This window comes from Chelonia mydas, chromosome 28, assembly GCF_015237465.2.
Source record: "Chelonia mydas isolate rCheMyd1 chromosome 28, rCheMyd1.pri.v2, whole genome shotgun sequence".
NCBI lineage: Eukaryota > Metazoa > Chordata > Testudines > Cheloniidae > Chelonia > Chelonia mydas.
Window position 1 is genome coordinate 3,738,403 of NC_051268.2, and position 27,143 is coordinate 3,765,545.

Consider the following 27,143-nt stretch of genomic DNA (forward strand, 5'->3'; position numbering starts at 1 on the left):
CGAGTCAGACATGCAGGGCCCCCAGGGGAACAGAGGCTGGGACAGGGGAGCAGCCTGGGTTGGGCTGGGAAGATACTGGGAGTTCTCATTCCCTGAGAACGGGTCTGGCTCCCTTCTCAACAGCAAACAAATGAGTTCCACGTCCCCTCCCCGGATAAATCAGCCTGGAGCCAAGGGCAGCACGGGACGATTCCCTTTACTTCCCACCGAGGCATGAGACAACCCAGGGCAATACTAGAAGAGCTGATGGAACTGACGTGGGGAAACCAGCCTTTAATAACAGGCAGCTCAAGTTTAAGCTAAGTGTTTTTACCAATTTTTACAACATTAAATAACCCTTCAATCATCAGGTCACTATCCATAAAATTGCTTCAGCCTTGTAGTCTACCAAGTGCAAAACTAAACATCTCTCCAAATCCAAGGGCGCGGAGATCAGTCAGTGTTCAGAGTCATCCCACGTGAAAGAACCATGTTGTGGTTCAGACCGGCCCCGTCATGTGGCCATCACCTTTCCCTCCTCTCCCTTTGAGCCAAAGTACAGACATTTCCTTCACTGTCCCAATTCTCCACCCAGGTAACAGGTAAGGTCCAGGGACACTGATCTTCCACTCTCCTCGCCTTCCCACCCTGCTGACTAGACAAAGCCATCAGCTCACAAGGCTGCCTAGGCTCATCCAGACTTTCCTTACCAAGCACCTTGCCACTCCCAACAGATCCCCGGCCCTGCCTGGGTCTCCCCCCCCTCAGCTGGGGTCTCAGCTGCCCCTGTGCTCATCGCTGCCCTTGCTGTCCCAGTGGGGTAGGCAGCGAGCTCGTTGCTTTCCTCGCTGCATCAGAGCCAGCATGAGCCCCCTGAGCCCCCCTCTCCGGTTTGCAGTGGGGCAATAGGGCAAGGAGCGTCTCTCTGTCCCACCCAGCCCCAGGGGTCTGGTTACAGACAGGCAGGTATCCTGAGCCTAGCAGCTCCTCCCCGCTGCCAGCCAGGTCATCTGCATTTTCACTGACCATTTCCCTCTCCGCCGATTGGTTCCCTGGATTCAAATTCAAACCCTTGGCAGTTACCAGAGCAGGGCCTGGATCCTGTCCCAAAGAGACACAGTCACCCCACAACAGGGTTTCACAGCCGATATCCCGGAGAACCCCAACTGCCAGCCACCCCCACCCCTCCTGGGTCCGCACAGGGATCTGGGCCATAGGCAGGGCGAGGGGCTTCCTCCCTGGGACCCTCACCCAGCTCACACAGCCCCTCAGCATCTGAGGCTGCACCACCAGGGGCCTGACAACAGTTCTCTCTGTCCCAGGATCTCACCACCCCACGAATATCTCCCCATTGACCATCACCTTCCGCTCCCACTGGAGGTCCGAGGGGCCTGACCCCAGGAGACTCCACACAGACATATAGGTTGGGGTCAGGAGTGGGAGCCTGTCCACCTCCCCACCCATCTGGCTGACGGAGTCTATGGCCTTGGGACCCAGCAAGGGAGCTAGACACCGGGGCTTTTCCACAGGGTCCCCCTGGTTCAAATCGCCAGCCTGCTCAAAGGCAGCGAGGTGGGTATCCACATCCCCCCTCCTTAACCAGGTGAGGCAATTTAGTCTCGAGGTTCCCTGCGGAACTGGCCCCCCGGGGTCTATCCCCACTCACCCCTGGGAGGTCCCCTAGGCCTCTCCGCTCCCCCACCGCCAGTTCATGCTGCTGCTGCGTCTTCTGCAGCTCTTTCTTGGGCTCTCGCTGTCTCTCACAGTCCTCTTGCTCTCTCGGACTCAGCTCCAATCCCATCCATCTCCGATCCCCCGATGGGGAACCCGATCGTGAAGACCCCCGTCTAGTCGGGACCAGGAATCTCGGCGATCCCTGGCTGCTACTCCAGCTGCTCCCAGATCCTGCTATAGCCCTATTTGGAGTCAGGAATCTGCTCCTTAGAGCGGTCATCCTCCTCCAGCTGCACGATTAACTGTGCCTTGGTGAACTTTCCAGTGCTCAACCCTCTCTTTCTGCACCGGGTTACAATGTCCTTCTTAAGGAGATGGTGATAGGCCGTCACTCCGCTCTTCCCAAGTTCTTGTGGCCTGTGAGCTCTCAGCCTACTCACAGGCCTGTGTGCTCTCAGCTCCCCATGCTTTCCAGGGAGAACCCCTAGTGTGCCAGCCCTTCTCGCGGTCACCACCTCTTTGCCCGGGTCGAGCTGCAGACTCCTCCGGTCCCAGCGCTCGCTGCAATCCCCTGGGGAACCCTGTTACTGCAAAAGTCCTTCTCTCTGCCAGGGCCAAGCCGCAGGCTCCTCCACCCCTGAGACTGCTCACCACAGTCCCCAGGGGGACCCCATTACTGCAGAATCCTTCTCGCTGGTCACACACTCCCAGGGGTTAACCGCCCCCCGAAACCGCTCCTCTCTGAGCCTTCAGCATGCCTGGTTCTCATCAATCCCCCTTCGTTTTACTGCTCCCCAGTCACTTACTGCAGGAAGTGCCATCCATGGGGTGCAGTACATCCCACCCCTGCCACCAGTTGTCCCGGAGTCCCTGGGCGATGCTCTGGAACTGCTCCCCATGAAGCCAGTCAGGACTCTGGGGCAGTCTCCTTTCTGTGAGCAGCCTGTCTTCAGGACACAAAGCTCACACAGCTTCCACCTTGCAGGGGGGAAGGGCCAGGCCATCAGTTGCCAGGAAACAGGGTGTCAGCCATTGTCTGTGTCCAGACCCCTGCACACACCTGCCCTCTAGGGCTCTGCAATGATCATACACCCTTACCCCACCACCTAGAGACTTAAGAATTGCATAGGGGAAACTGAGGCACCCCCACAATATTCAGAGGAAACATTAAGAACAGTCCCACTTTGTCACAAAAGGGTCTCCTCTCTCTGGGCTGTGCCTCTGACTTTGGGGCTGCAGCTCTGCTCCCAGGATAGGGTCTGCTCTCTCTGGGCTGCTTTTCTGGTCCCTCTGGATCTGGCCCAGCTCTGCTCCCCAGCTCAGCTCGGGCCCTTGCTTTCTCCTTAGCTCGGCCCTACTCTGTCTGACCCCGGCAATTCCAGCTCACATGGAGGATGGGACCTCCCTGGCCTCCTGACTCCCTGATTAGCCTGCCCGCCCTGTCACTCAGGCTGACCTGGAGAATTGGCCTCTCCCCATTGTTCCTGGGACTGTCAGTCTCAGGGTCCTGATTCCCCATCGACCCTTCCCCTTTGAGTACTGGGAGCTAGCAACCAAAACACTCAATGTTAGTAAGGGGGCAACAGTCCCCTTACAGTAGGGTAGAATCATAGAATATCAGGGTTGGAAGGGACATCAGGAGGTGATCTAGACCAACCCCCTGCTGAAAGCAGAACCAATCCCCAACTAAATCATCCCAGCCAGGGCTTTGTGAAGCCTGACCTTAGAAATATCGAAGGAAGGAGATTCTATCACCTCCCTAGGTAACGCATTCCAGGGTTTCACCACCCTCCTAGTGAAAAAGTTTTTCCTAATATGCAACCTAAACCTCCCCCACTGCAACTTGAGACCATTACTCCTTGTTCTATCATCTGCTACCACTGAGAACAGTCTAGATCCATCCTCTCTGGAACCCCCTTTTCAGGTAGTTGAAAGCAACTATCAAATCCCCCCTCATTCTTCTCTTCTGCAGACTAAACAACCCCAGTTCCCTCAGCCTGTCCTCGTAACTCATGTGTTCCACTCCCCTAATCATTGGGGTTGGATTGGGCTCAAGGGGAAAAGATTTTGTGTGACAGTGTGTGGGGATAGGGAGGGTGTGATTCTCTAGGATATAAATGGTGGAACACACAGGGGTAGTGACAGTGAAGCCCCATGTCTGAGTGTTATGACCCTGTGTGGCGCTGCCATTCACCTTCCCCTCCTATGGTCTCATCTTTCATTGAATCCAGCATTTTTCAACCGATCATCATCACAGAGGTGTCCCACATGCCTCAAATACTGTGTCCCTCTCAGAGATGCCAAGGACTGGAACGGATTTCAGCTGATGGACAGGTTTGCTAGGTTTTTATACATTTGCCTAGTAAATGGCTGAGTTTTTAAATTTATTACAAGCATCATTCCTGATCATACTGGAGAGGGGTAAGGAAATCGATTTTCATTCAAAAAAGTTTATAAACAGAAGCACTGGGATTTGAAGGAGGAACCCATTGCCAGGCAGGCAAATGTTCAATCACTGAGCTATACACTCAACAAAGAGCGCCTCGGATAGCCCGGACAAGGGATGGGTTTGAACCTGGAGATTTAGTCCACTTTATATATATACAAACACCACGGCTTACAAAATCACCACACCTGCCCTCTGTTACCAGAGGACAGCAACAACTTTCCTTGGAGCACACACTGCTCCCCAGCTCCACGCCCTTCAATCTCTCCTGCCTTGCCCCAATCCCTTAGCGGTACAGGGCACAGGTAACTAGAACCCCTTCATCCCGACAGAATTAATGGTCAAATAATTCCATTTAGACCAGAAACGCAGAGCTCCTTTGTCAGAGCAGATGTACATAGTGATCTAGTCTGGCTGTAAAATATCAACACCAAATATGGTGTTAGATGAATCCTCAGAAACGGCTGTTCCCCATCCAGATCCCAGCAAAGGGTAATCCAAGGAGAGGGGCTGTTTAGGAAGGAAAGAAGAAAGATGTCCCTCTCTCCCTGGAGGAACTGAGCTCTGCTCTTTGGACAGAAAGGCAGGGAAGGAAATGGCCACGCGATGGCAGCAGAAATGAAATGAAACACAGGAAATGAAACACAAAAGGCTTCTTCTGTGCACATGGATTCTGAACAGTGAGGGAACCTGACTCCCACATCGTGAAAAGTCACAAAGCCGTTTCGTTCTATGGCAGGGAACATTAGCAGAGAAGAGTTCCAATAATTTTTGCCCATTTACTTTCAATTTTTTTTACATTATAGAGAAAATTGTAACAAAATTAGTCTGAACCTGAGCTGCCGACTATTGAAAGCTGGTTCCCCAATTCAGTTCCAACTGCTCTGCTAGAACCCCCCACCCAGGTGCCTGCTCAGCCCAGGAAGAAAAACAAGAGAAACCCCCATTCGGCACTGCCCTTAGCTCCAGGCTGATGCCTTGGGGTGGGGACGGGGACTGATTGTTTGCTGCTGAGCAGGGAGCCTCTGGTGCTATTGTCCTAGCACTTCCCAGCCCAGACTGTCCTCTGTGTCAGCTGCTGCTCCCCGCATGCTCTCGAGTCAGACATGCAGGGCCCCCAGGGGGACAGAGGCTGGGACAGGGCAGCAGCCTGGGTTGGGCTGGGAAGATGCTGGGAGTTCTTGTTCCCTGAGAACTGGCCTAGCTCCCTTCTCAACAGCAAACAAATCAATTCCACGTCCCCTCCCTGGATAAATCAGCCTGGAGCCAAGGGCAGCACTGGACGATTCCCTTTACTTCCCACCGAGTCATGAGACAACCCAGGGCAATACTAGAAGAGCTGATGGAACTGACGTGGGGAAACCAGCCTTTAATAACAGGCAGCTCAAGTTTAAGCTAGGTGTTTTTACCAATTTTTACAACATTAAATAACCCTTCAATCATAGTGTCACCATCCATAAAATTGCTTCAGCTTTGTGGTCTACCAAGTGCAAAACTAAACATCTCTCCAAATCCAAGGGCGTGGAGATCAGTCAGTGTACAGAGTCATCCCACGTGAAAGAACCATGTTGTGGTTCAGACCGGCCCCATCATGTGGCCATTGACTTTCTCTCCTCTCCCTTAAAAGTTTTAGTGTTTTGCATCAAAACTTTGTTCCCTTAAAAGAGACCTGGGAACCAGGGCTGGCAGCCAGACAAACACCTTTAAGAGGAGGCATCCCTCTCCCTGTCAAAAAAGCATCTCCCTCCTTCAGTTCAGTGACAGCCTGAATTGTTCCTTGTCCCAGAAGAGCCAGAGGATTGAAAGCAGCAACATCAAATCCTGTGTAGCTCGCAGGAATGAACACAAACACTCCCTTGTGTCTGAAGAGATGTTTAGTTTTTACCCTTGGTAAACGACAAGGCTAAAGGGAAAGGCGGTGGCACAAGATATAGAGTGAAACACAACACAATCATCACAGTTATGCCCATAGTGATTGCAAAATTTTTTATATACTTATTATCATCAGTGTATTATTTTCTCTGGAATCTAGACCATGACTATACCTTGACCAAGGAATTTGGATCTTGATAAAATAATCGACTACCCCTGGTTAAGGCAATGGACTTGATACCCACCCGAGTGTCCCTACACAGGTACAAATACTAACAACAAGGGCTGCCTTTTAGCCATAGTTTTTAATCAGGGCAAGAAATTGATACAAACCCGTTAAATCATTTCTCAGCCCGAGTCCTTCACCCACATTCCTTAGGGCATTGGGCCGCCATGTGAATGTTTCATTTCCCTGCTCAATTTCACACAGAGACACAATTTCCTTTGCACAGATCCATGAGCAGTAAAACCTCCCTGTGTCTCTTGTCTGAGCCAGGGCATTCAATTCCATTGAAACCTTCTCTCCTGCAATGGCAATAGTCAGACAGAGGGGATGTAGCTACCTGCATCCCTGACAGTGCCCCAGAGAAATCCTGACCCCTGCTATTGGAATGATGTACTGGAGATTAGAATAGGAAAGGGACTGTCTGACTTGTCGAAGTGGGGAATGAAAAACAATCTATTGCAATGTCATTAACCACAAACACACTCCGATCATGCTCCAGCCGGAAGAGAAATGGGCAGAAATTCTCTCTGTTCCGCCATGGACACACTTGTGCTGGGGAAGCTGGTCTGAGCAAGCAATTTGAAGTGACAATTCTGTGAGAACAGAATCACAGTGTAGCTAAGCAGCTGTCTATCAAGTAATTGTGGCCGAGTGGTTAAGGCGATGGATTTGAAATCCCTTGTGGGGGTCCCCCCCACGCAGGTTCAAATCCTGTCAACTACAGAAACGTTAGTGTGTTGTCATCGCTGTTGTTTTTGTGTGTGAGCATCCACAGTGCGAACTGGAGCCAGCTCTGGCCTCGCTCTATCGACATGTGAGACTGCTCTAGCACTTAGGTGTATTTTTATCACTTAGCTAGTTACAGGGGTATAAAAACAAAGAATCAAAATCACAGTCCACCTGTGTACGGGCCTGCTCTCACTAGGATAGTCGGAGGCCTTGTTCTTAGGCTAAGGCCTTTGGCTAAGCAGCAGGGGCAGCCATAAGCTGGGAAGCGTATGGTCACATTGTCACATCCCAAACCAGACACACTGAAATAAGGTGGTATTGAGCGGTTAGGAAGAAGATCCTGTCCAGAGAGTGCCCATCACCACTACATAAAGAAACGGATTTTAAGATGGTTAAAGAAAACATCCTGTCTGGCAAGAAATCACTTCTCAATGGTTGTGGTTGTGAAACCCTCATTTCTGTATGTTTTATCTTTATGCCCCCCAGTTTTCTATTGTTAATCTGTCTGGTTTGCTAATTGTTTCTGTCTGCTGTATAATTAATTTTGCTAGATGTAAGTTAATTAAGGTAGTGGGATATAATTGGTCAGAGAATTATGTTACAATATGTTAGGATTGGTTAGTTAAATTTCAGTAAAACGATTGGTTAAGGTATAGCTGAGAATATTATTATGTAAACTGGGGTCAAACAGGAAGTGGAGGGGAAATTGGAATCATGCTTGCTAAGGGGGTAACGGGAAACAGGGACACAGGCAAGGCTCTGCGGTGTCAGAGCTGGGAAGGGGGATACAGGGTAAATGCTCTGTGGCATGAGAGCTTGGAAGGGAACACTGGGGAACAGACTCTATTGGTGTATAGAGATAAGCCCAACTGGTGTGAAGGGCTCCAAAATATGCTTGCTTGGAAACTAACCACAATGAACATTGCATTGTCTGCACTTTGGACTTCTGGCCTTTTGCTGCTTGCCTGACAAGAACCAGGGAAGCGGGAGGGTTGAGGGAAAGCTCTTTAACATAAATTGGCCACTAGGAAATTTAGATTAGAAATTAGACGAAGGTTTCTAACCATCAGAGGAGTCAAGTTTTGGAATAGCCTTCCGAGGGAAGTAGTGGGGGCAAAAGATCTATCTTGCTTTAAGATTAAACTCGATAAGTTTATGGAGGAGATGGTATGATGGGATAACATGGTTTTGGTAATTAAATATTCATGGTAAATAGGCCCAATGGCCTGTGATGGGTTTTTAGATGGGGTAAGATCCAAGTTACCTGGGAAAGAATTTTCTGTAGTATCTGGCTGATGAATCTTGCCCATATGCTCAGGGTTTAGCTGATCGCCATATTTGGGGTCGGGAAGGAATTTTCCTCCAGGGCAGATTGGAAGGCCCTGGAGGTTTTTCGCCTTCCTCTGTAGCATGGGGCACGGGTCACTTGCTGGAGGATTCTCTGCTCCTTGAAGTCTTTAAACTACAATTGGAGGACTTCAATAGCACAGATATAGGTGTGAGGTTTTTTTTTGTAGGAGTGGTGGGTAAAATTCTGTGGCCTGCGTTGTGCAGGAGGTCAGACTAGATGATCATAATGGTCCCTTCTGACCTAAATATCTATGAATCTATGAAAACATGGACCATAGTGTGTCCATAGTGTGTCACTCCATGTTGTTGTGATCACAGCACCTGGAGGGGTTTTGCTACTTGTCACTAGCACAGTATTGTAAGAGGCAGCCCAGATTCAACAGCCGTGCCTGCAAGATGGGTTACAGTAACCTGTACCTTGTTTCCATGTTCATCCGATGCCTCCTTTCAACACTTGTCAGCAAAAAGACCTGTTCCTTTTGCAAGCATGTGTCTGGCTAGTCAAAGGCGGGCTTCTCCGTTAACAAAAAAGATTGACCGAAAGGTGACAAGAGGAGGCACGTTCAGCAAGGCAGCACTGGATGCTGGATCCTGAACTTGCTCTTTATCCAGCAGGTTTATTGGCAAGCTCTGCCACGGTGCCACTCTCTGGGACTTCTCCCGTAACTGCTCCATCTTTCATCAACAAGAAAATGAAAGGTGAAAGGACAGTAATTCTCCATTTCCTGTAAATAAGGCAGTGTTACTTACTCCCTCTCCTAAGACAAGAACTAGGGGCCACCAAATGAAATGAATAGGCAGCACGTTTAAAACAAACAAAAAGAAGTATTTTTTCACACAACCCACAGTCTACATGTGGAACTCCTTGCCAAAGGATATTGTGAAGGCCAAGACTATAACAGCATTCAAAAAATGAACCAGTTATATTCATGGAGGATAGGCCTATCAATGGGTATTAGCCAAGATGGATAGGGATGGTGTTCCTACCCTCTGTTTGCCAGGAGCTGTGAATGGGCGACAAGGGACAGATCACTTGATGATTACGTGTTCTGTTCATTCCTTCTGAAGCACTTGACATTGGCCATTATGGGAAGACAGGATACTGGGCTATAGGGACCTTTGGTCTGACCCAGTGTGGCCGTTCTTACGTCCTTCTGGCCCTATGCTCCTTTCATATATATTCCTGGGATTCTGCCTTACAAGGTGTCCCTGAGATCTCACTCAAAATGTCCCAGACAGGCAAACGCTCTGGGATCCTGAAGCCTCTGCCACCCATGTTGTACCTTGTCGCTCATCACTAACCCTTGATGCTGCTCCTTTCTCTAGACTGTGAAAAGGGGGAGGCAGTGCAGGAGCCTTCTGGGGATGCAGATCCAACACTTTGGGAGAGACAGATTGTTTGAGGCATCAGATTGCTGTAAGCCAGGGGAGGCCAAGCTGTGGCTCCAGAGCCACGTGCGGCTCTTCAGAAGTTAATATGCGGCTCCTTCTATAGGTGCTGACTCCGGGGCTGGAGCTACAGATGCCAACTTTCCAATGTGCCGGGGGTGCTCACTGCTCAACCTCTGGCTCTGCCACAGGCCCTGCCTCCACTCCAACCCTTCCAGCCCACTCCCCTGAGCCTGCCGTGCCCTCGCTCCTCCCCCCTCCGCCCAGAGCCTCCTGCATGCCACGAAACAGCTGAGCGGGTGGTGCAGGGAGGGAGGAGGAGACACTGATCGGCGGGGCAGTCGGTGGGTGGGAGGCGGTGAGAGCTGGGGGGGTGGAGTTGATGCAGGGCTGCTGACATATTACTGTGGCTCTTTGGCAATGTACACTGGTAAATTCTGGCTCCTTCTCAGGCTCAGGTTGGCCACCCCTGCTCTAAACCATGCAGCCTCCCCCTAAAACAGGGGCCTGTTCCAGCCCTGAGTCTGGGCTACCGGGATCCCTCCCACAGGGCAGGGTGCCCACAGATTACAGCCTGAAAATAGGTATGTGAAACTAACTCCTGTGCTCCCTGACAGGCTTCCCCTAGATCAAAAGGCACCCCAGGCAAGAAGCGTCTGTGGTGCCCCCCCACATGTTAAATTCCTGAATATTTTATTTTTATTGCATTTGCAACTCATTTCATGATTTTGATGCAGAATTTGTATGCATCATTTTCTCTGTCATATAAGATGATACATTTGCAGGCTAGGATCTGTACATCTGTTTTTATTCATGCCAGAAATAATCAAATACAAAACTTTATTTCCTTTAAGCATATAGAATTTTTTTTTTAATTTTAACAGTAACTGAAATGTACTAACATCTAGAAATTGAACAGCCACCAACACAGGGTGGACCAGTCTTAACTAGTGTTACAGTGAGAAACAGCGTTAGACTGTTAACCCGAGTCCTTTAGTTCAAAGGTCACTTTCTCGACTTTGTCCTCATGAACTGAAGTGCAGCATTAGAGAGATGCAAAGACTGGCCAATGGCATTTTCAAGTGATAAAATAGCAAGTGATGTCGGTCTCTCATTGGCCATCATAGACTGAACATATGTTTTAATGAGCCTGAGCTTCAAGGCGAGGGTGGCTCGTCCACCTCCTTCCCCTGTGCTGCTGGGCACCAAGTCCCTGGAGGCCAGTCGGTAAAGCCGGGAATACAGGGTGGGGGGCCAAGTGGCAGCAGGCCTCTTGCCACCAGGGTTCAGCTGCCCAACTTCCTCCCCGTGCCGCTAGGCCCCAGTCGCCTGCAGCCACCAAGTAAGCCAGGAACTAAGGCAGGAATGGGGGGAGGAAGCAAGTCAAGCTGAGCAAGGCAGGCAAAAATTCATCTTGCCTTCGTGGGCCACTCACAGTGATGTCCTTTTTCTGTGCCATGGCTGACAAAAACTTCCCAGACAGAGAAACGGCAGGCCAAACAGAAACCTAGTAACTGTCAAAGTAGCTCAGCCAGGAGCGCATTAAGACTGAAGATTTAAAGGTCCCTGCTTCAATCCCAGGCTTCAGCATGTTGTTTTGTCCCTTTGTGTGCAGGGGTGGGCTGTTTTCTGGAAGTGCAGCGGTGCCTTTACCCGCCATGAGTCCCTCATTTCGGGCTCTGCAGCAGGAAAAAGCAGCGTTGGCTTGTGCACCAAGTTGGCCCACCTGAGCTTTCTTTCTTCTCTTGCTCTTTCTTGGCAAGGGGAAGAAAAAGAAGCTCTCCTTCAAGCTGGAGTCACAAGGGAGACGTAAGGATGACTTCCTGAGCACCGGCTCCAGTGCTTTGCTCTAGCAGCTGACCTACTGAAGGGCTGCCACCACTTTCTGCAGGTTTGCCCATCAGTGTGTGCCAGGGTGAGCGCCAGCCAAGTGGATGGAATTTGAAGGGAGGGGCAGAGCTCTGTGACAGAGTTTCTGTAGTGTAGTGGTTATCACGTTTGCCTAACACGCAAAAGGCCCCTGGTTCGAAACCAGGCAGAAACATGATGGCTTACTTTTTCTAGCTGTCCAGCAAGGCGCTCCTCCTTCTACCACTGGCCTGTCCCTGGGGTAACCCCGACCCCCGCAGGACAGAGGGTGGTGAAATGAGCTGAGAAATCTAGAGGGTCTAGGCCAGTCACCTTTTGGAGCCTTGTGGCTTGGCCTCCTCTGCCCTTGGACGTTGGCCTATGGAGGTCGGCTCTTCCGGCTGCCCTCCTTTGCGTGACTTGCCAAAGGAGGGAGTGAGGCAGGAATAGGGCAAAAGAGGAAAGTCATGCTGAGGAAGGCAGGGCAGAAGCTAAGTGCCTCAGTGGGGTTAGCAGAGCGTCCCCATTCATTCTGCCAAAACCAGGGGCGGTGCGGTTGGGTGCTGGGAGGTAGAATCCTGTGCCTGCCTCCTGGTTTCCCAGGGATGGCTACTTGCAGTCCAGGAGAAGAAGGACGGTTCTGGGTGAAAGGAAGACAAGCAAAGCTCAGTCCAATTTGTGTGCGCCGGTGCTCTTTTCTGGCCAAGATGGGGGTGCGGTGTTGGGCTTGAGAGGCTCCCTGCCACACATAAAATCATAGAATATCGGAGTTGGAAGGGACCTCAGGAGGTCATCTAGTCCAACCCCCTGCTCAAAGCAGGACCAATCCCCAATCAAATCATCCCAGCCAGGGCTTTGTCAAGCCTGACCTTAAAAACTTCTAAGGAAGGAGATTCTACCACCTCCCTAGGTAACGCATTCCAGTGTTTCACCACCCTCCTAGTGAAAAAGTTTTTCCTAATATCCAACCTAAACCTCCCCCATTGCAACTTGAGACCATTACTCCTTGTCCTGTCCTCTTCTACCACTGAGAATAGTCTAGAACCATCCTCTCTGGAACCACCTCTCAGGTAGTTGAAAGTAGCTATCAAATCCCCCCTCATTCTTCTCTTCTGCAGACTAAACAATCCCAGTTCCCTCAGCCTCTCCTCATAAGTCATGTGTTCCAGACCCCTAATCATTTTTGTTGCCCTTTGCTGGACTCTCTCCAATTTATCCACATCCCTCTTGTAGTGTGGGGCCCAAAACTGGACACAGTACTCCAGATGAGGCCTCACCAATGTTGAATAGAGGGGGACGATCACGTCCCTCAATCTGCTCGCTATTCCCCTACTTATACATCCCAAAATGCCATTGGCCTTCTTGGCAACAAGGGCACGCTGCTGACTCATATCCAGCTTCTCGTCCACTGTCACCCCTAGGTCCTTTTCCGCAGAACTGCTTCCTAGCCATTCGGTCCCTAGTCTGTAGCGGTGCAAACAATTCAATGTTTGTTGGGGTGAACTTCCAGCAAGCATGATTCCAGTTTCCTTCCTTAGTGTCCCCCTTCCCAGCTCTGACACCACAGAGCCTTACACCTGTGTCCTTGTTCCCATTTCCCCCTTTAGCTAAATATGATTCCAATTTCCCCACCTGGGAGTTCTGCTTAGCTATACCTTAACCAATCATTTTCCTGAACTTTAACTAACCAATCCTAACATATTGTAACATGATTATTTAACGAATTATATCCCACCACCTTAATTAGTTTACACCCAGCAAAATTAATTATACAGCAGACAGAAACAATCACAGAACTAGACAGAGATGATACAGACAAACAATAGGGAAATGGGGACTACAGTGATAGAACAAAGACTGAAATGAGGATTTCACATCCCAGCTATTGATAAGTGAGTTCTTGCCAGACAGGATGCTATCAAACTAAGTTTCCTTTTACATCTTCTAGGCACTTCCCTTTCTCTGGAGGCGATAGGCATTATCAGGACAGGATTGTATTCCTATCAGCCCAATAGCACCTTATTTCAATGTGACTAGGTTGGAATGTGAGGAGGTGACCCTTCACTTCCAAGCTTATGGCTGCCTCTGCTGCTTAGCCAAAGGCCTTAGCCCTAAGCACAGGGCCTCAGACTGTCACAGTAAGAGCAGGCCCTTACACCGGCAGACAGTGATTTTGATTCTTTTATACCTCTAGAACTAGCCAAGTGATAAGAATACACCTAAATTCTTAGCGTACAGGCCTTTACAGACAGGCCTGAATATCTATATCCTAACAATAGCCCCTGGAAAACAGGGATCTGCAAATGTGTATTCATATTATACCTTTGTTTAATTTATGAAAACATAAACTAGACACAGAAGACTGGAATGACTTCAGTTGATAGCCAGGTTTGCTACGTTTTTATGCATTTGCACAGTGTAACATTGAGGGTTTACATTCATTTCAAGAATCCTCATACACTGGAATTCATGAAAATAATGGAGAATGGAAATGTAAATTTTTTCCTTTTTTTTTTTTTTTTAAAAAAAAAGAGCTTATAAGAGGGCTCTTGAATTTGAAACACAGACCACTTGATTTGCAGTCAAACACTCTACCACTGAGCTATACCCCCATAACAACAGTGGGCTGGAGTCATGATCTCCAGGACTTTGAAGGACAGACCCTGCTTCAGCGAGCTCCTTTTCTACTCCCGGACCACAGGTGGTTTTAATAATGGGGTTTGATTAAACTTCATAAATGTGGTAAACACCACAACTTGCACACCCACTGACATAGCTTCTCCCACTGAAATAGCTCCCACCTCCTGGGAAAGTGAATTAACTACACTGACAGGAAAACTCTCTCCCATGTTAAGGAAAAGTTAGCACACGTGACTCCATTTTGGTTTGGGGCCCACCATTGTCTAAAAGCAAGCACATCATTCACCAGGAGGACTGTTCCTTAGATACTGCATTCCTGTGAAAATCCTCCTCCTTGTCTCCAGCCTGCCTTGACTCCTGGTATCTCTTCTTTGTCTGTCCCTAACTCCCTATCTCCTGGCCTTTGATGTGAGGCCTCCCATCCTGATAATAAAAGTTACTGATGCATGGTTTAGGACCATGCTGTGTAATTAACATACTAGTTTAGCAGGAGGAATGCACCAAGCAGGGATAGGTGGTAGAGAAGAAAAGGGTTTGTTTATTGGCTAAGGTTTCTGATGCACGAGGGCAACATGCTTTTATAAAAAGTATATAACCTTCATATAATCTGTATTCGGCATCCCCTCCTGGTTAGCAGGGGGGCACCACGCTCGAGCATAATAACCTTGGTGTTTTTTGGGAACTCTGCAGTTGTGGACTTTGTTTATGTGCCTCAGCCTAGATTTGAACTGTGCATGTCCTACCAGGTGTAATTCATAGCATTTGTGTGCATGTCCTATCAGGTGTAATTCACAGCAGTTTTGGTGACCACGAAGGGACCCTAGGCTCGCCCTGACAAGTGAGACCGCACTCCTCCTCTCGGACAGCTCCAGCCGGCACAGGGTGAGTTCACCTTTGAGAACTCCGAGGGGGGTGTGTGTGAGCTGTCGCTTAGGCGATAAGGTGGCACATTTGGTGTCCTTTTGGTAGCCCATTATGGGTTCTGGGCAGAGTGTAAGTCAGGGGACCCCTTTGGCTGAAATTCTCGAGAATTGGGAGAATATTTCTGGCACCCATGGGTTAGGTAAAAAAAAAAAAGCTGTAATCTTGTGTGAGGTTGAGTGGCCAGCACTAACAACTCAAACACCTTTCAAATGGCCACCGGATGGTTCCTTTGCTGGGGAAAAATTAACAGCGCTTAGGAAAAGGCTGGAGAACAAAGCTCCAGCCCAGATGGATTATTGGTGTCTATGGGACAACTGGGCTTATGCGCATGCAAAAGGATGTCCTCTTTCCTCCTCCTTTTCTTATTCATCTCAGGGGTCTCCAGCCCTGCTCTGTGCTATGCCTGCTTCTGCCCCTCCTCCGGCTTACCATCAGCTTTCTGACTTATGCCCGTGACCTCCTTGCTTGCCAATTGGCCGTGCGTTCTGTCCAGGTGACAAGCCCCACGGGGGAGGACTCGGGTAGCCCTTGTGAGTGAGAATATTTAAGAGAAGAGACCAGGAGGGCTGGGGGGCTAGTTAAGAAGCCCAAGCTCCTTGTTAAATTGGTAGTGAGTGAAACAAAGCTGGTGCTCATGGAAGGGACAGTTCAGAGAGAAAAACAGGATCGGGCCCAAGCGGGCAGGTAACAGAGAAAGAGATTGGAAAACAGGTTGAAAACGTGGAGGTCATAATGGAAAAAGAGGAGTAAATAATTACAGGAATGGGAAACGTAAATCCCGGAATAATACTTGAAATGGTAAAATCTGAGTTAATTGGGTGTCGTTTTGGGAAATAAGCAAGTTATTTAAGAAAGGAAAGTGAGAAGTTAACTCTGTAGTTGCTGGAAAGAATTAGGCAGTTGAACTTTGTAAAATACTGGAAAGAACAAAATTCTTGGTTTCTTTGCAGCCATTTTAAGGAAAATGGGCCCTTTTCCAAAGGAATGCAATTATACAGTGCTACTTAATTAATATCCTATTAGGCTCCAAGGGGCTACAATAGGTGGTGTCTTCCTTTTCAGGTTGCTGTGTCTTTAACAGCAGGAGTTAAAAGTAAAAGACAATCAAAAGTCTGGTAAAGTTTATTGTGCCCTTTTTAAAGTAAGAATCTTTAAGCTGTGGATCCAAAAGCAAGCCGGAAAGCATTTGTTTTAATGTAAATTACCTAACTGATAAGGTAGAAGCCACTAAAACCTGGGCTGCCTATGAAACAAATACAAAAAAAATGTGTAATTCTTCTGTTTTGCCTGGAATTAACAAGGGTATTTGTATAAAAAGGAAATATTTTAAGCAATGACTGACTGCCCAGAAGGGGTAGATCTATGTTCTTTTTGTCTTTCAGAAAATCAGAGAAAACTGATGCCAGCTAAAAAGCAATTCAACATCTCATGAATTTACAGACACAACAGGAATTCTGTTCTGTGTTCTATGTCCTGTCTTGTGGTGTTTGTCTTGTGGCCAGAACTGCTGTGTTTAATTTTTCATAGGACTGTTTAGTTTATAACTAAATAGAAGGGTTAAATCAAAATGCAGATAGTTCTTTTATTCAACTTGGAATACAAAGTGTTTGGATAATATCAGAAAAATGTGATATACTCAAGTTTAATACATTTGCTTAAGTAAAAAATTTCATTGGCCAGATCTTTTAATTGAAAAAAAATTGTTGTTAAAATTCGCACACCAACAGTCTTTGGAAGCAATGACATGAAAGGGTAACCCACTCCCCATCTTATACATGTGATCCTTCTGGCTACCTCAAATTTCTATCCAGAGGGCTGGGGAGGGAGGAAAGCTATTGGACACCAGAGGTTGTACCAAGTGGACTCCTCAAAAGTGGGTGTGCTTGTCCTGGCTTGTTGCTCCAAAGCTCTAATAAAGTCATTTTCTTAGAAGGGTGTATGTGGCATACATGAACAATAAGACTAAAGTGCTGTATAATGGGCAATGTACATGTGCTCATTTTTAAACAAAGGTGTATAAGTAAAAAGTAAGTTTCCTTTGCAGGTTAATAAAAGCCAAGAAGGAAAGAAGAAAAAAAAAACCCAAAAAACGAGCTAATTCAACGCTGTAGGTGGCAGGCTCGGTCCAAAGATAAGACACTGGCCTGCCCAAGGACACTGCTCACAGCTAGGATTTGGCTAACAGCCAAGAAAGAGGGGGGCTTGAATGTGCCCAAGCAGCTGTGAGATCTGCAACACACTGCCAGACGTTAATGAAATGGGTTAGGTCTCTGTATTTACAGGTGAAAGAAGTCCTGCTTCAAGAATCCTGAGCAAACCTGCCATTTGTTAAAACCAGGTGACTGGGTCTACATAAAGGTCCATCAACAAAAGATTACTCTGGCCCCATGCTGGAAAGGCCCTTATTAAGTCCTGCTAACTACCAACACTGCTGTGAAGTGCCAAGGACTGACTGCCTGGACCCATGCTTCTTACTGCAAAAAGACCCCTCCACCTCGAAATAACTTCACTTCGACTACTGATCAGCCTGTCCCTCCTTCTGGGTTTTTTTTTCTTTCCTCTTTTTGGACAGCAGGGAAAAGGACAAGGTGAAGTGCTGGTAACCTCTCCCTTGTCCACGACAGAGCTGACCTGCATTCAGTATTTGCTAAAGAAACCAAAGCACTACAGGGTGACGTGCTAGTAACCTCTCCCCTGTATAATGCAAAACCATGACTCTTCCAAGAGAGAAGAAGGAACGCCTGCTCTGCTGAAACCACCAAGATCCAAGAATTCCTAACTGCAAAAGACACTGAGATTGGCCTTGGTGGCGAAGACGGAGCATTGTACCTTGGCAGGGAGGAAGTTGCGGGATGTATTCTTGGGAATGTGAAGTGGTGGGGTGGGTTTATTCCAGAGGCTGGAATCTGTGCTTGTGGGCAAGTATGAATACCAAAAACGCCTTACAGCCATGAACATTACTCTCACCATCTGCCACCACTCCTTTGCAGGTAAAGGTTCCTGGATCCACCATAGCTACGTTAAGTTGGTGCTGGGACCCCCACCTCACCCTGACAAGCCATTGGACGAATGAACACCACGACCAACCCATGGACTAAGCTTTCCAGCTATTGGGACCTTTATAGCCCACCAGGACTTCTTGTGTTCCTGTTTATTGGACTTCCATTGGTGGTGTTGTTTTTTGTATGGTATAAAGGGGGATGCCGACATTGGTAGGGTTTGCCTGGGGGGTTCCTCTCCCTATTCCCAAGTCCAGTACAAAGATGGGAGGGCAATAGCTTCTTCAATTTAACCCACGCTATCAAACAGGGTGTAAATCGAACTCAGTGTTGGATTTGTATTCATACCCCCACATATTTGGGTCAGGGGGTCCCATTGGTAGAGGTACCTATCCCCCCTAGTCGAACACTCCAAACTAAGCTATGGGCAAACACTACATTTCACTGGAATGTTACAATCCAAATATGGTCTATTGATATGGTGACCCAGGGTAATTATGCTTTATGTGTGTCACGATGTAAGGGCATAGAAAATACAGTTTTTGTAGGAACTTTTGTGGGGTGTAAGGACACCACCCAAATCAGCTCTGGTGCAGGAGGCCCCTCCACCTACTCCAGGACCCCGTGGCCAGTCCCCGAGGGGTCTGGCTGGTATTGGTTATGCAATCACACAGCCTATAAGTTTCTCCCAGCAAGATGGTGTGGTACATGTACCTTACGGGCTATAGTACCCGCTGTGACAGTACACCAGAACCTGACCCGGGGAGAAATCAGCAATCTAGTGTGGAGGGATGAACGAAGTATTCCTTTAAACCCCCTTTCTCAACGGCCAGAGGCTTTCACTCCTTTGTGTATTGGTTTCTGCCATGGTTGGGAGTAAGCGAGATGGAAAAAGCTATAGTTAATATTTCAGCTGCGTTGAAATTAATGGCAAATGCTACTGCAGATGCTCTATCTGCCCTTCAAATTGAAGTAACTCAGCTATCCCAAACTGCATTGCAAAACCACCTAGCCCTGGATTATCTTCTTGCAAATCAGGGCCGGGTTTGTGCTCTGGTCAACTCAAGCTGTTGTGTATTTGTAAATCAGCACCATAGGGTGGAAACTGACATCCACATCCCCAAGCAACAGGCAGCCCTATTCCACCACGTGAGCCTCGACAATACCAGCACCGGATTCCAGGAGGTCTGGAACTGGCTCACCTCATGGCTACCGGATGTGGGGGCTTGGGGATAGTGTATTTTGTATTTCATCCTTTTGGCTGTTATTGCTTTTGTGTTGTTTTTTGTATGCCTACAATGCTTCAGTATGTACTGTCGGCAGTTGCTAACCCTGCAGCACGGTTACTCAGCCCCGATATAGCTTACTGACGTACAAAAAAAAAGGAAGGACTGTTAAGGAAAAGTTAGCACATGTGACTCCATTTTGGTTTGGGGCCCACCATTGTCTAAAAGCAAGCACATCATGCACCAGGAGGACTGTTCCTTAGATACTGCATTCCTGTGAAAATCCTCCTCCTTATCTCCAGCCTGCCTTGACTACCGGTATCGGTTCTTTGTCTGTCCCTAACTCCCTATCTCCTGGCCTTTGATGTGAGGCCTCCCATCCTGATTATAAAAGTTACTGATGCATGGCTTTAGGACCATGCTGTGTAATTAACATACTAGTTTAGCACGAGGAATGCACCAAGCAGGGATAGGTGGTAGAGAAGAAAAGGGTCTGTTTATTGGCTAAGGTTTCTAATGCACGAGGGCAACATGCTTTGATAAAAAGTATATAACCTTTGTATAATCTGTATTCAGGATCCCCTCCTGGGTAGCAGGGGGGCACCACGCTCAAGCGTAATAACCTTGGTGTTTTTGGGAACTCTGCAGTTGTGGACTTTGTTTACGTGCCTCAGCCTAGATTCGAGCTATGCGTGTCCAACCAGGTGTAATTCGTAGCATTTGTGTGCATGTCCTATCAGGTGTAATTCATAACACCCATCAGCACAGAGCAGTGGTTTTCAAACTGTGGGACAAGATCCCAAGGGGGGTCGTGACCGTGTTTTAATGGGGTCACCAGGGCTGGCGTTAGACTTGCTGGGGCTTGGGTCTGAAGCCAAAAGTCTGATTACCCACCACCCAGAGCTGAATCCCTTAAGCTTTGCTTTTGCCCTCCCCCGAGCGGGGCAGGGTTTGGGCTTCAGCTTTAGCTCCCCCCGGCCCAGTGTGGAGGGGCTTGGTGTTTGGTCCCCCTTCCCGGGGTTATGTAGTAAGTTTCTTTGGCAGCAGGGGGTTGCAGTGAAATGAAGTTTCGAAACTGTGGCACAGAGCATCTTCATTACAAAGCTGCAGCAGCGTAGACTCAATGTTTGAAGTGTAGACTTGTCCTTGGCCTGAGAGGAAGACTAGACTTGGCTCCCTGGGTGCTCAGGCACTGAAAGTACAGTCATGAAGACACCACACACCAGCCTTCCCTAGTTGGCAAGAACCAAACCTCCACAGAAAGACCTCCCCATGCTTTCCTAGGCCAGCTCCCTAAGCACTCAGCCACAACCACTTAATACAGGGGCTTTTCTACACTATGGTTCTGTTCTCATTGAATGGTCATTTCCAATTGTTTGCTCAGACCAGCTTACCCAGCACACTCACTGCTGTGCAGTTCTATAAGTGTGGCCATGGCTGAACAACGAGAATTTCTGCCCATTTCCCTACTGGCTGGAGCATGGTTAGAGTGTGTTTGTGGTTAATGATTTTGCTGTAGATTTGTTCATTCCCTGCTTTGACAATTCAGACAGTCCCTTTTCCTGTTGTATCTCCAATAGCAGGGGTGGGTTTTCTTTGGGTCACTGAGATTTTGTGGGGAGTTGGTGGCTCCTTTCTTTCCTCACCCTGGAGTAAACCTAGCTTTTTATTCCATTGTTCACATTTCATGGAATAACAGCAGCAGGATGAAGAAAGAGGAGAGGGAATATCTCACTGTCAGGGCTGAAGGTGGCCACATCCCCTCTGTCTGACAGTTGCCATTGCAGGAGAGAAGGTTTCAATGCAATTGAATGCCCTCGCTCAGATTAGAGACACAGAAAGGTTTTGCTGTTCATGGATCTGTGCAAAGGAAATTGTGTCTCTGGGTGAAACTGAGGAGGGAAGTGAAATGACCACATGGTGACGCAATGCCCTACAGCATGACTGGAGCGGACTCACCTGGGATTGACATGACATTTCTTTCTGTCAAGTAGTGAGAAATGTGACATTAGTTCAGATGCAGCATTGAGGCTTCTTTAGTTCCTTGTAAAAACTTGAACTTGATTTCCCAGAACGGAGAGAGGGAAAGTCTGGAGCTGCCTTTAATCCCAGTCTGAAATACAAGGGAGAATTCTGGAATTGAAGGAATGGGAAAAAATGGAGAGGAAAGAGAGAAACCCCCTCTTTTCTCTTCTTCCTCCTCCCAGCAAGAAATGTTATCAATGGGGAAACTCCTCACCAGGACCAGCCTTAGGGAAAATGGTACCCTGGACAAAACTTGTACTTTGGCACTCCCATTGCCCTAGGCCCCTGTGGGCTCACCACTCCCCCTTTGCCCCTAGTTCCTGCACTCCCAACCCTTGCACCTCCTTCACCCTTAACCCCTGCCCCCTCCTGTGCCCTAACCCCTACACTGTGTCCCCTTTGCCCTTAACTCCCATACTTCCCTCCTGCACCCCCTTCACCCCTAATTGCTGTACCCCTCCTGCACCCATGTGGGGAAACTGACTGTGTGCATGGGGCAGCTGGCATTGCTGCCTTCTTCTCTCTGGAATGCTGCTCTTCCGGGCACCCCTAGGGGCTGTGGGGGTTGAGGGGGGATGAGGAGTGACTTCAGAGCTCCTTGCACCCAGGTCACTTTCCTCCCCTGGGCTGTATAAGGGGAGGGCAGAGAGAAGCAGCTTCTGATGCTCGCCTCTGAGCACAGCCCAGGTGGGGAAAGTGACCAGGATGCATGGAACACTTCGTGTTGCTCCTCACACCCCTGCAACCCTCTATGGGGCCCCGGAGGAACATTGTGGGAGGGGCTGACCTGGGAAGAAGTAGGGAGAAATCTGGGAGCCCCTTCCGCCCCAGGAAGCAGTTTCTGACACTACACTGGCAGAGTGCACCTTTGAACTGCTGCATGGTGCCCCTTTGATGACCGGGTGCCCTGGGTGCCTGCCTGGGTGGCCCACCCCGAAGGCCAGCATGAACAGCAGAGGACACAGAGATACTGGCCACACACTGAGCAGTGGTAGCCTGGGTGGTATGTAATGCAGGATCAGGGAAGCTAAGCCTCCCCAAAGCTGTGTTGCCAAGGGGGCAGTGGCGGGTTGCCACATGGGCCAATGGGGCCACGATTAGGGCCCCTGCCCAAATTAGCCCCCTGGAAAAGTCTCCCCTATGTCGGCCCCAGGACTGCAGGTGCTCTCACTCCCTGCTATGGCCGTGGGACTGCAGCTGGGGCACAGAGCTTCTCTGGTTTCAAGGCCACGGCGGGGGGTGGGGTTAAGGACCGAGCAGCGTGGGGCAGTGGGGGAAGGGGTGGAACAGAGATGACGTAGTTGATGGGGCCATGGGTGGAAGGCGTGAAGAGGGTGGGGCTGCAGGCAGAAGGGGGGGCAGGGCCACGGTTCCAGTGCTGGGGTCCCTGCACTTCTTCTATCTTTCCCTGAGCTTGGCATCACTAGTCCCTGCTTAGCGAGTTGGGTCAGTGGTCCCCAAAATCAGTGGTCCTAGGGAGGAACAGAGGAATGTTCATGGGGGCACCTCAGGGCCTGAGCCAGCCCCCATGGAGGGCAGGAAGGGAGCACCACTAAGCTCCACTCTGCCCCTGCTCTTCCCCAACCCCACCCTCAGCCTGGGCCCCCGGCTTCTGGCCCAGCCTCGTACCCCTTTCCCCTGTCCGCACCCCTCTTCCCAGGAAACAAGAGCCCCACTCCCAGCCCTGGTTCTCGACTGCAGCTTCCGAGGGGCCGCAGACACGGAGAAGAGGGCACAAGTTTGGGGATCACTGGTTTAGGTGAAGTCCTCAATCACTTCTATGCAGGCCAATACAAGGTATTCCTCACCCACCTAGCCCCTCAGTCAGGATGGACTAGGTATCTTCTGCTGCCATTCACTCATACAGGAAGGATAAGAACATTTCATTTCCCTGAATGCTCAAGTGATTTGTTACCTGACACCAGCCAAAACGGGTCATTCTGGCAAAGCGGCTCCATCACGCTGGGTACCTAGGCAGAGTAGGCGTGTCTATGCAAACGGTCTGTTCCTGAAGTCTTTCCCCCCAGCTCCTCACTAGATGTGAGGGGGGAGCTCATTCAGACCCTGCTTATGCTTAGTATTTAAAAACTCCTTCTTGTCCCTATCTCTGCTGGCCTTAGATTTCTCCTTGTGTCCTTTCCTGACAGCTCAGATGAGGTGGCCGAGTGGTTAAGGTGATGGACTGCTAATCCATTGTGCTCTGCACGCATGGGTTCGAATCCCATCCTCATCGAAGGCGTTCAGTCTTCTCTCTTCCTTTACAAACAACCATATCCCCCTTTGGTACAATGACAGACCAAACCATGGTGCTTCCTGCAAACAAAAACCTTCTCAGGAACTCAGATCCCCCGCTTTAAATGAAATGTGGTGCTGAAAGAATTGTCTAGCTCTCTATATCTTATCTCAAAAGTTAACATCCTCATAATCTCCCCCAAAACACCCTGCGACCTCCCCAAATTATTAAAATGCCCCCAGCAAGGCCACGACAGTGACCCACAGCTGGAGTGTCCAGGCCAAGCTGTTCTGAAGGAGGCAACTCAAACATTTTCTCTCTGCTTCCCTTGGCAAGGTCTGACTGGGAAAACAAAATCCCCCAAATTGAAATTTTTCTTCTGAAAAACCAATACTAGTCTGTTTGGGGACTTTGATCTGAATGAATTATTATTATTCTCTTCTGCTCTCTGAATTATTTCAGTTCAGTCTTTGTCCTCCTGATGTGTTTCCAGGTGTTGAGTTGTGGGGGAGCGAGGCCAAGTCATGATGTCTCCTCCCCTCTTTCATAGTTTCTTCCAACTTTCTAGAAAGCTCCTTTGCTAGGATGTGAGTCAAGCAGTGTCCATTGTCTCTGTGCTATCTTGGAGAAGTCTGCATTATGCACTGTTCCTGGGATAGACCTTGGGAGTGTGGATACCTTTAATGGGCCAGCAGCGAGCCTAGCTTTTCCATTGTTGAACCTGAATGGCTGGTGGTGGGCATTTCCCCACCTCAGAACATATTTCAATAACGCACACAGAGTAAAACTTCATCACTTTCCAGACAAGACTAGCACACACCATCCAACCAGGTATTAAAGTTCAACAGATCACAACTTTTACAATGATACCTCACAAGACACATGTTGTACAAACCATGTCATCATTATATGACAGTGGTGACTATGGGGCTTCCTCCTGATACAATCGTCTTCTACCTGAGGAAACGGCCTCATTTCTATCGTTTCTATGATTCTATGATTTCAACCTCTCCAGTAACATTACAAAACCAACTGCTTAGCATTTTATGGTAGAAGTTGGAGGGAATTCAAAGATCCTCCAAAGCCGTGCATTCAGGCCACCTAGTTGGGTAAATTCCATGCTCCTTATCCAGAAGAGGCTTGACATGGCTTGAGGGGAGGCAGGCTTAGCTGTTCAATATACAGCTGGAGGGAAAAGGGCACAGTACATTGACAATGTAGAACGTGAGACTCAGAATCGGTGGTTTTGAGTCGTAAGTGGGTGCCCTACCAACTCTGGTTGTGTGCTCTGAGAGTCATCTCCTTGCTTTCCATTTAAGGTCAGGGTGGGATATTATAACCACGTGTTCTGGCAAAACTTTTCCCCTGGCCTGCTCAGTGAACCCTTTGCTGAGAAACTTTCCATGTATCTGACTGCATGTCGGTTTCCTATATTGTTGGATGAGGCCCAAGGTGCTGGAAGGGAAATGTCCATGGAAAACTCAGATATTCCTGTTCTCCGAAAAAAAGGCAGGTATTAGTTAGACACCATTGCTTCTAGTCTTCCTGTGGAATCCAAGGCGAGCTGAAGAATTTCTGTCTATACTAGAAAGAATCATTCCACTGTAAATACAAATGAAATGAGATCTGCAGCTCGAGTCAGTGCCCTTTAAAAATATTTGCTAAGAAAAAAGCCATTCTCTCCCTTGTTGATAAGGACAAGGAGCCCTCTTTTGCTCCCAATTTCAAATGCGGAATGAATGGAGATTTTTGTTAAAAAACTTTCATTGCCCTGTGGGAATCGAACCCACGACTCAGCTGTTAAAACCCCAGAGCCCACCACTTAAAGGACCAGGTAGCGCCATTTCTTTCTGACAACCAGCTTTGTCTTTCTCAGGCTCCTACTTCGCCAATCTCAGAGGCTGCTCCAGTCTCCATTGCCCTGAAGGGACAAGAACAGAGAATGAAGGATCCCCTGTGCTCAGTGTCACAAACCAAGCCCAAAAAATGGACGACATGGTGTCGCAATCTCAAATTATGCCTCCATCAGCATCACAGGAGCAAAACAAAGAAATCATCAGAGGAGCAATTTTCCTCTGCTTCCCTTTACTCCAGTGTAGTCCTCTCCGCTTCTTCTTCTTCTGCTTATAATCTGGAGGCTCTGTCAGGGGAAAAAATCATTGAGCTGACAGTATTTCTGGGATAGAAACCCAGAAAGGGGAGTTGATGCCACCTGATGGCAGGCTGATTCATTTTCACAGGTCTCATGGCTTTCGCTGCCCCCTAGTGTAGCTCTCATTTTGTCAGCGCTGCGCTCTCAGGAAGCTGACCAAGTGCTGAACCCTGCTTCTTTTGGGCCACTGGGAGCGTGGGGATTGCACACCGGCTGCAAGCCCTTCTGTCCTCTCCTTGTCCTGCTCGGCTACCCCAGACCCTTTCCCACAAATGGTTTCATCAGATGCTGGAGGAACCTAAGGACCTACAGGTTTCCCTCACCCACCTTATAAGACAAACTGTGATTCCCTTCTCTGACACTCCTGGGGCCACATATTCTTTGAGAAGCTTCTCCGCATGAGGTCTGATGTTCTGCAAAAATGTGTGTGTGGCTTGGGGGGAACCTACTTGTCTACCCCCTCTCTGGGAGCTGAGAAGCTTTTTCTGACTCTCCCCCACAACGTGAGTCAAAGAGCATCTCCCCATGGTGGGAGAACACTAAACTCCACCCTCCCGTGCTTGTTACTCTGACCAGCTGGTAAATCAACCCCAGCTCTCTGATGTAGAAACCAGCATCTAACCAGCCTTGTAATAGCCCCTGTTTGCTAGCTGGAGAGTGAAGGAATGAAGACAGAAGGCAAATGTCAGAAAAGGAATCGCAACTCACACTGTGACTGTGCCTTTGAAGAAGTGCTACAAACAGCCTGGCTAGCTCAGTTGGTAGAACATGAGACTCTTAGTCCCAGAGTCATGGGTTTGAGCCCCATGTTGGGCGCTTGATCTTACTACCTTAAGTGTCCTTTTTTGTTTATATGGTGAGCCCAAAATGAAATGCACTTTCTTGCCTCTCAACAATCTTATGCAGGAAATGTCTCTTCCTCTTAGCTTAGACAGCACAGGAAGAGAGAACAAACTGACATTTCCACATATTCAAGGGACACCATCATAGGACCTAAGCACATCAGCCACACCATCAGGGGCTTGTTCACTTGCACATCTACCAACATGATCATAGAATATCAGGGTTGGAAGGGACCTCAGGGAGGTCATCTAGTCCAACCCCCTGCTCAAAGCAGGACTAATCCCCAATTTTGGCCCCAGATCCCTAAATGGCCCCCTCAAGAATTGAACTCACAACCCTGGGTTTAGCAGGCCAATGCTCAAACCCTGACTTATCCCTCCCCCTGAGAGATACCATCATGTGCCAGCAATGCCCCTCTGCCATGTACATTGGACAAACCAGACAGTCTCTATGCAAAAGAGTAAATGGACACAAATCAGACATCAAAAATTGTAACATTAAAAAACCAGTAGGAGAGCACTTCAATCTCCCTGGACACTCAATAACAGACTTAAAAGTGGCCATTTTTTAACAAAAAAAACCTTCAGA

General features: G+C 48.7%; 2 protein-coding genes and 3 non-coding genes across 8 annotated transcripts in view; 4 read left to right on the forward strand and 1 right to left on the reverse strand.

Annotated features, from left to right (window-relative positions):
• Positions 1–27,143, forward strand: part of LOC102943236 (zinc finger protein 883) — a 2,438,435-nt gene that overhangs the window by 308,951 nt on the left and 2,102,341 nt on the right. The window lies entirely within an intron of this gene.
• Positions 1–27,143, reverse strand: part of LOC114020163 (zinc finger protein 501) — a 1,907,800-nt gene that overhangs the window by 274,952 nt on the left and 1,605,705 nt on the right. The window lies entirely within an intron of this gene.
• On the forward strand, positions 6,835–6,920 carry TRNAS-UGA. Its single transcript has one exon. It is a non-coding gene; the product is annotated as a tRNA-Ser (tRNA).
• On the forward strand, positions 11,637–11,709 carry TRNAV-AAC. The gene has a single exon. It is a non-coding gene; the product is annotated as a tRNA-Val (tRNA).
• Positions 23,479–23,560, forward strand: TRNAS-GCU. Its single transcript has one exon. It is a non-coding gene; the product is annotated as a tRNA-Ser (tRNA).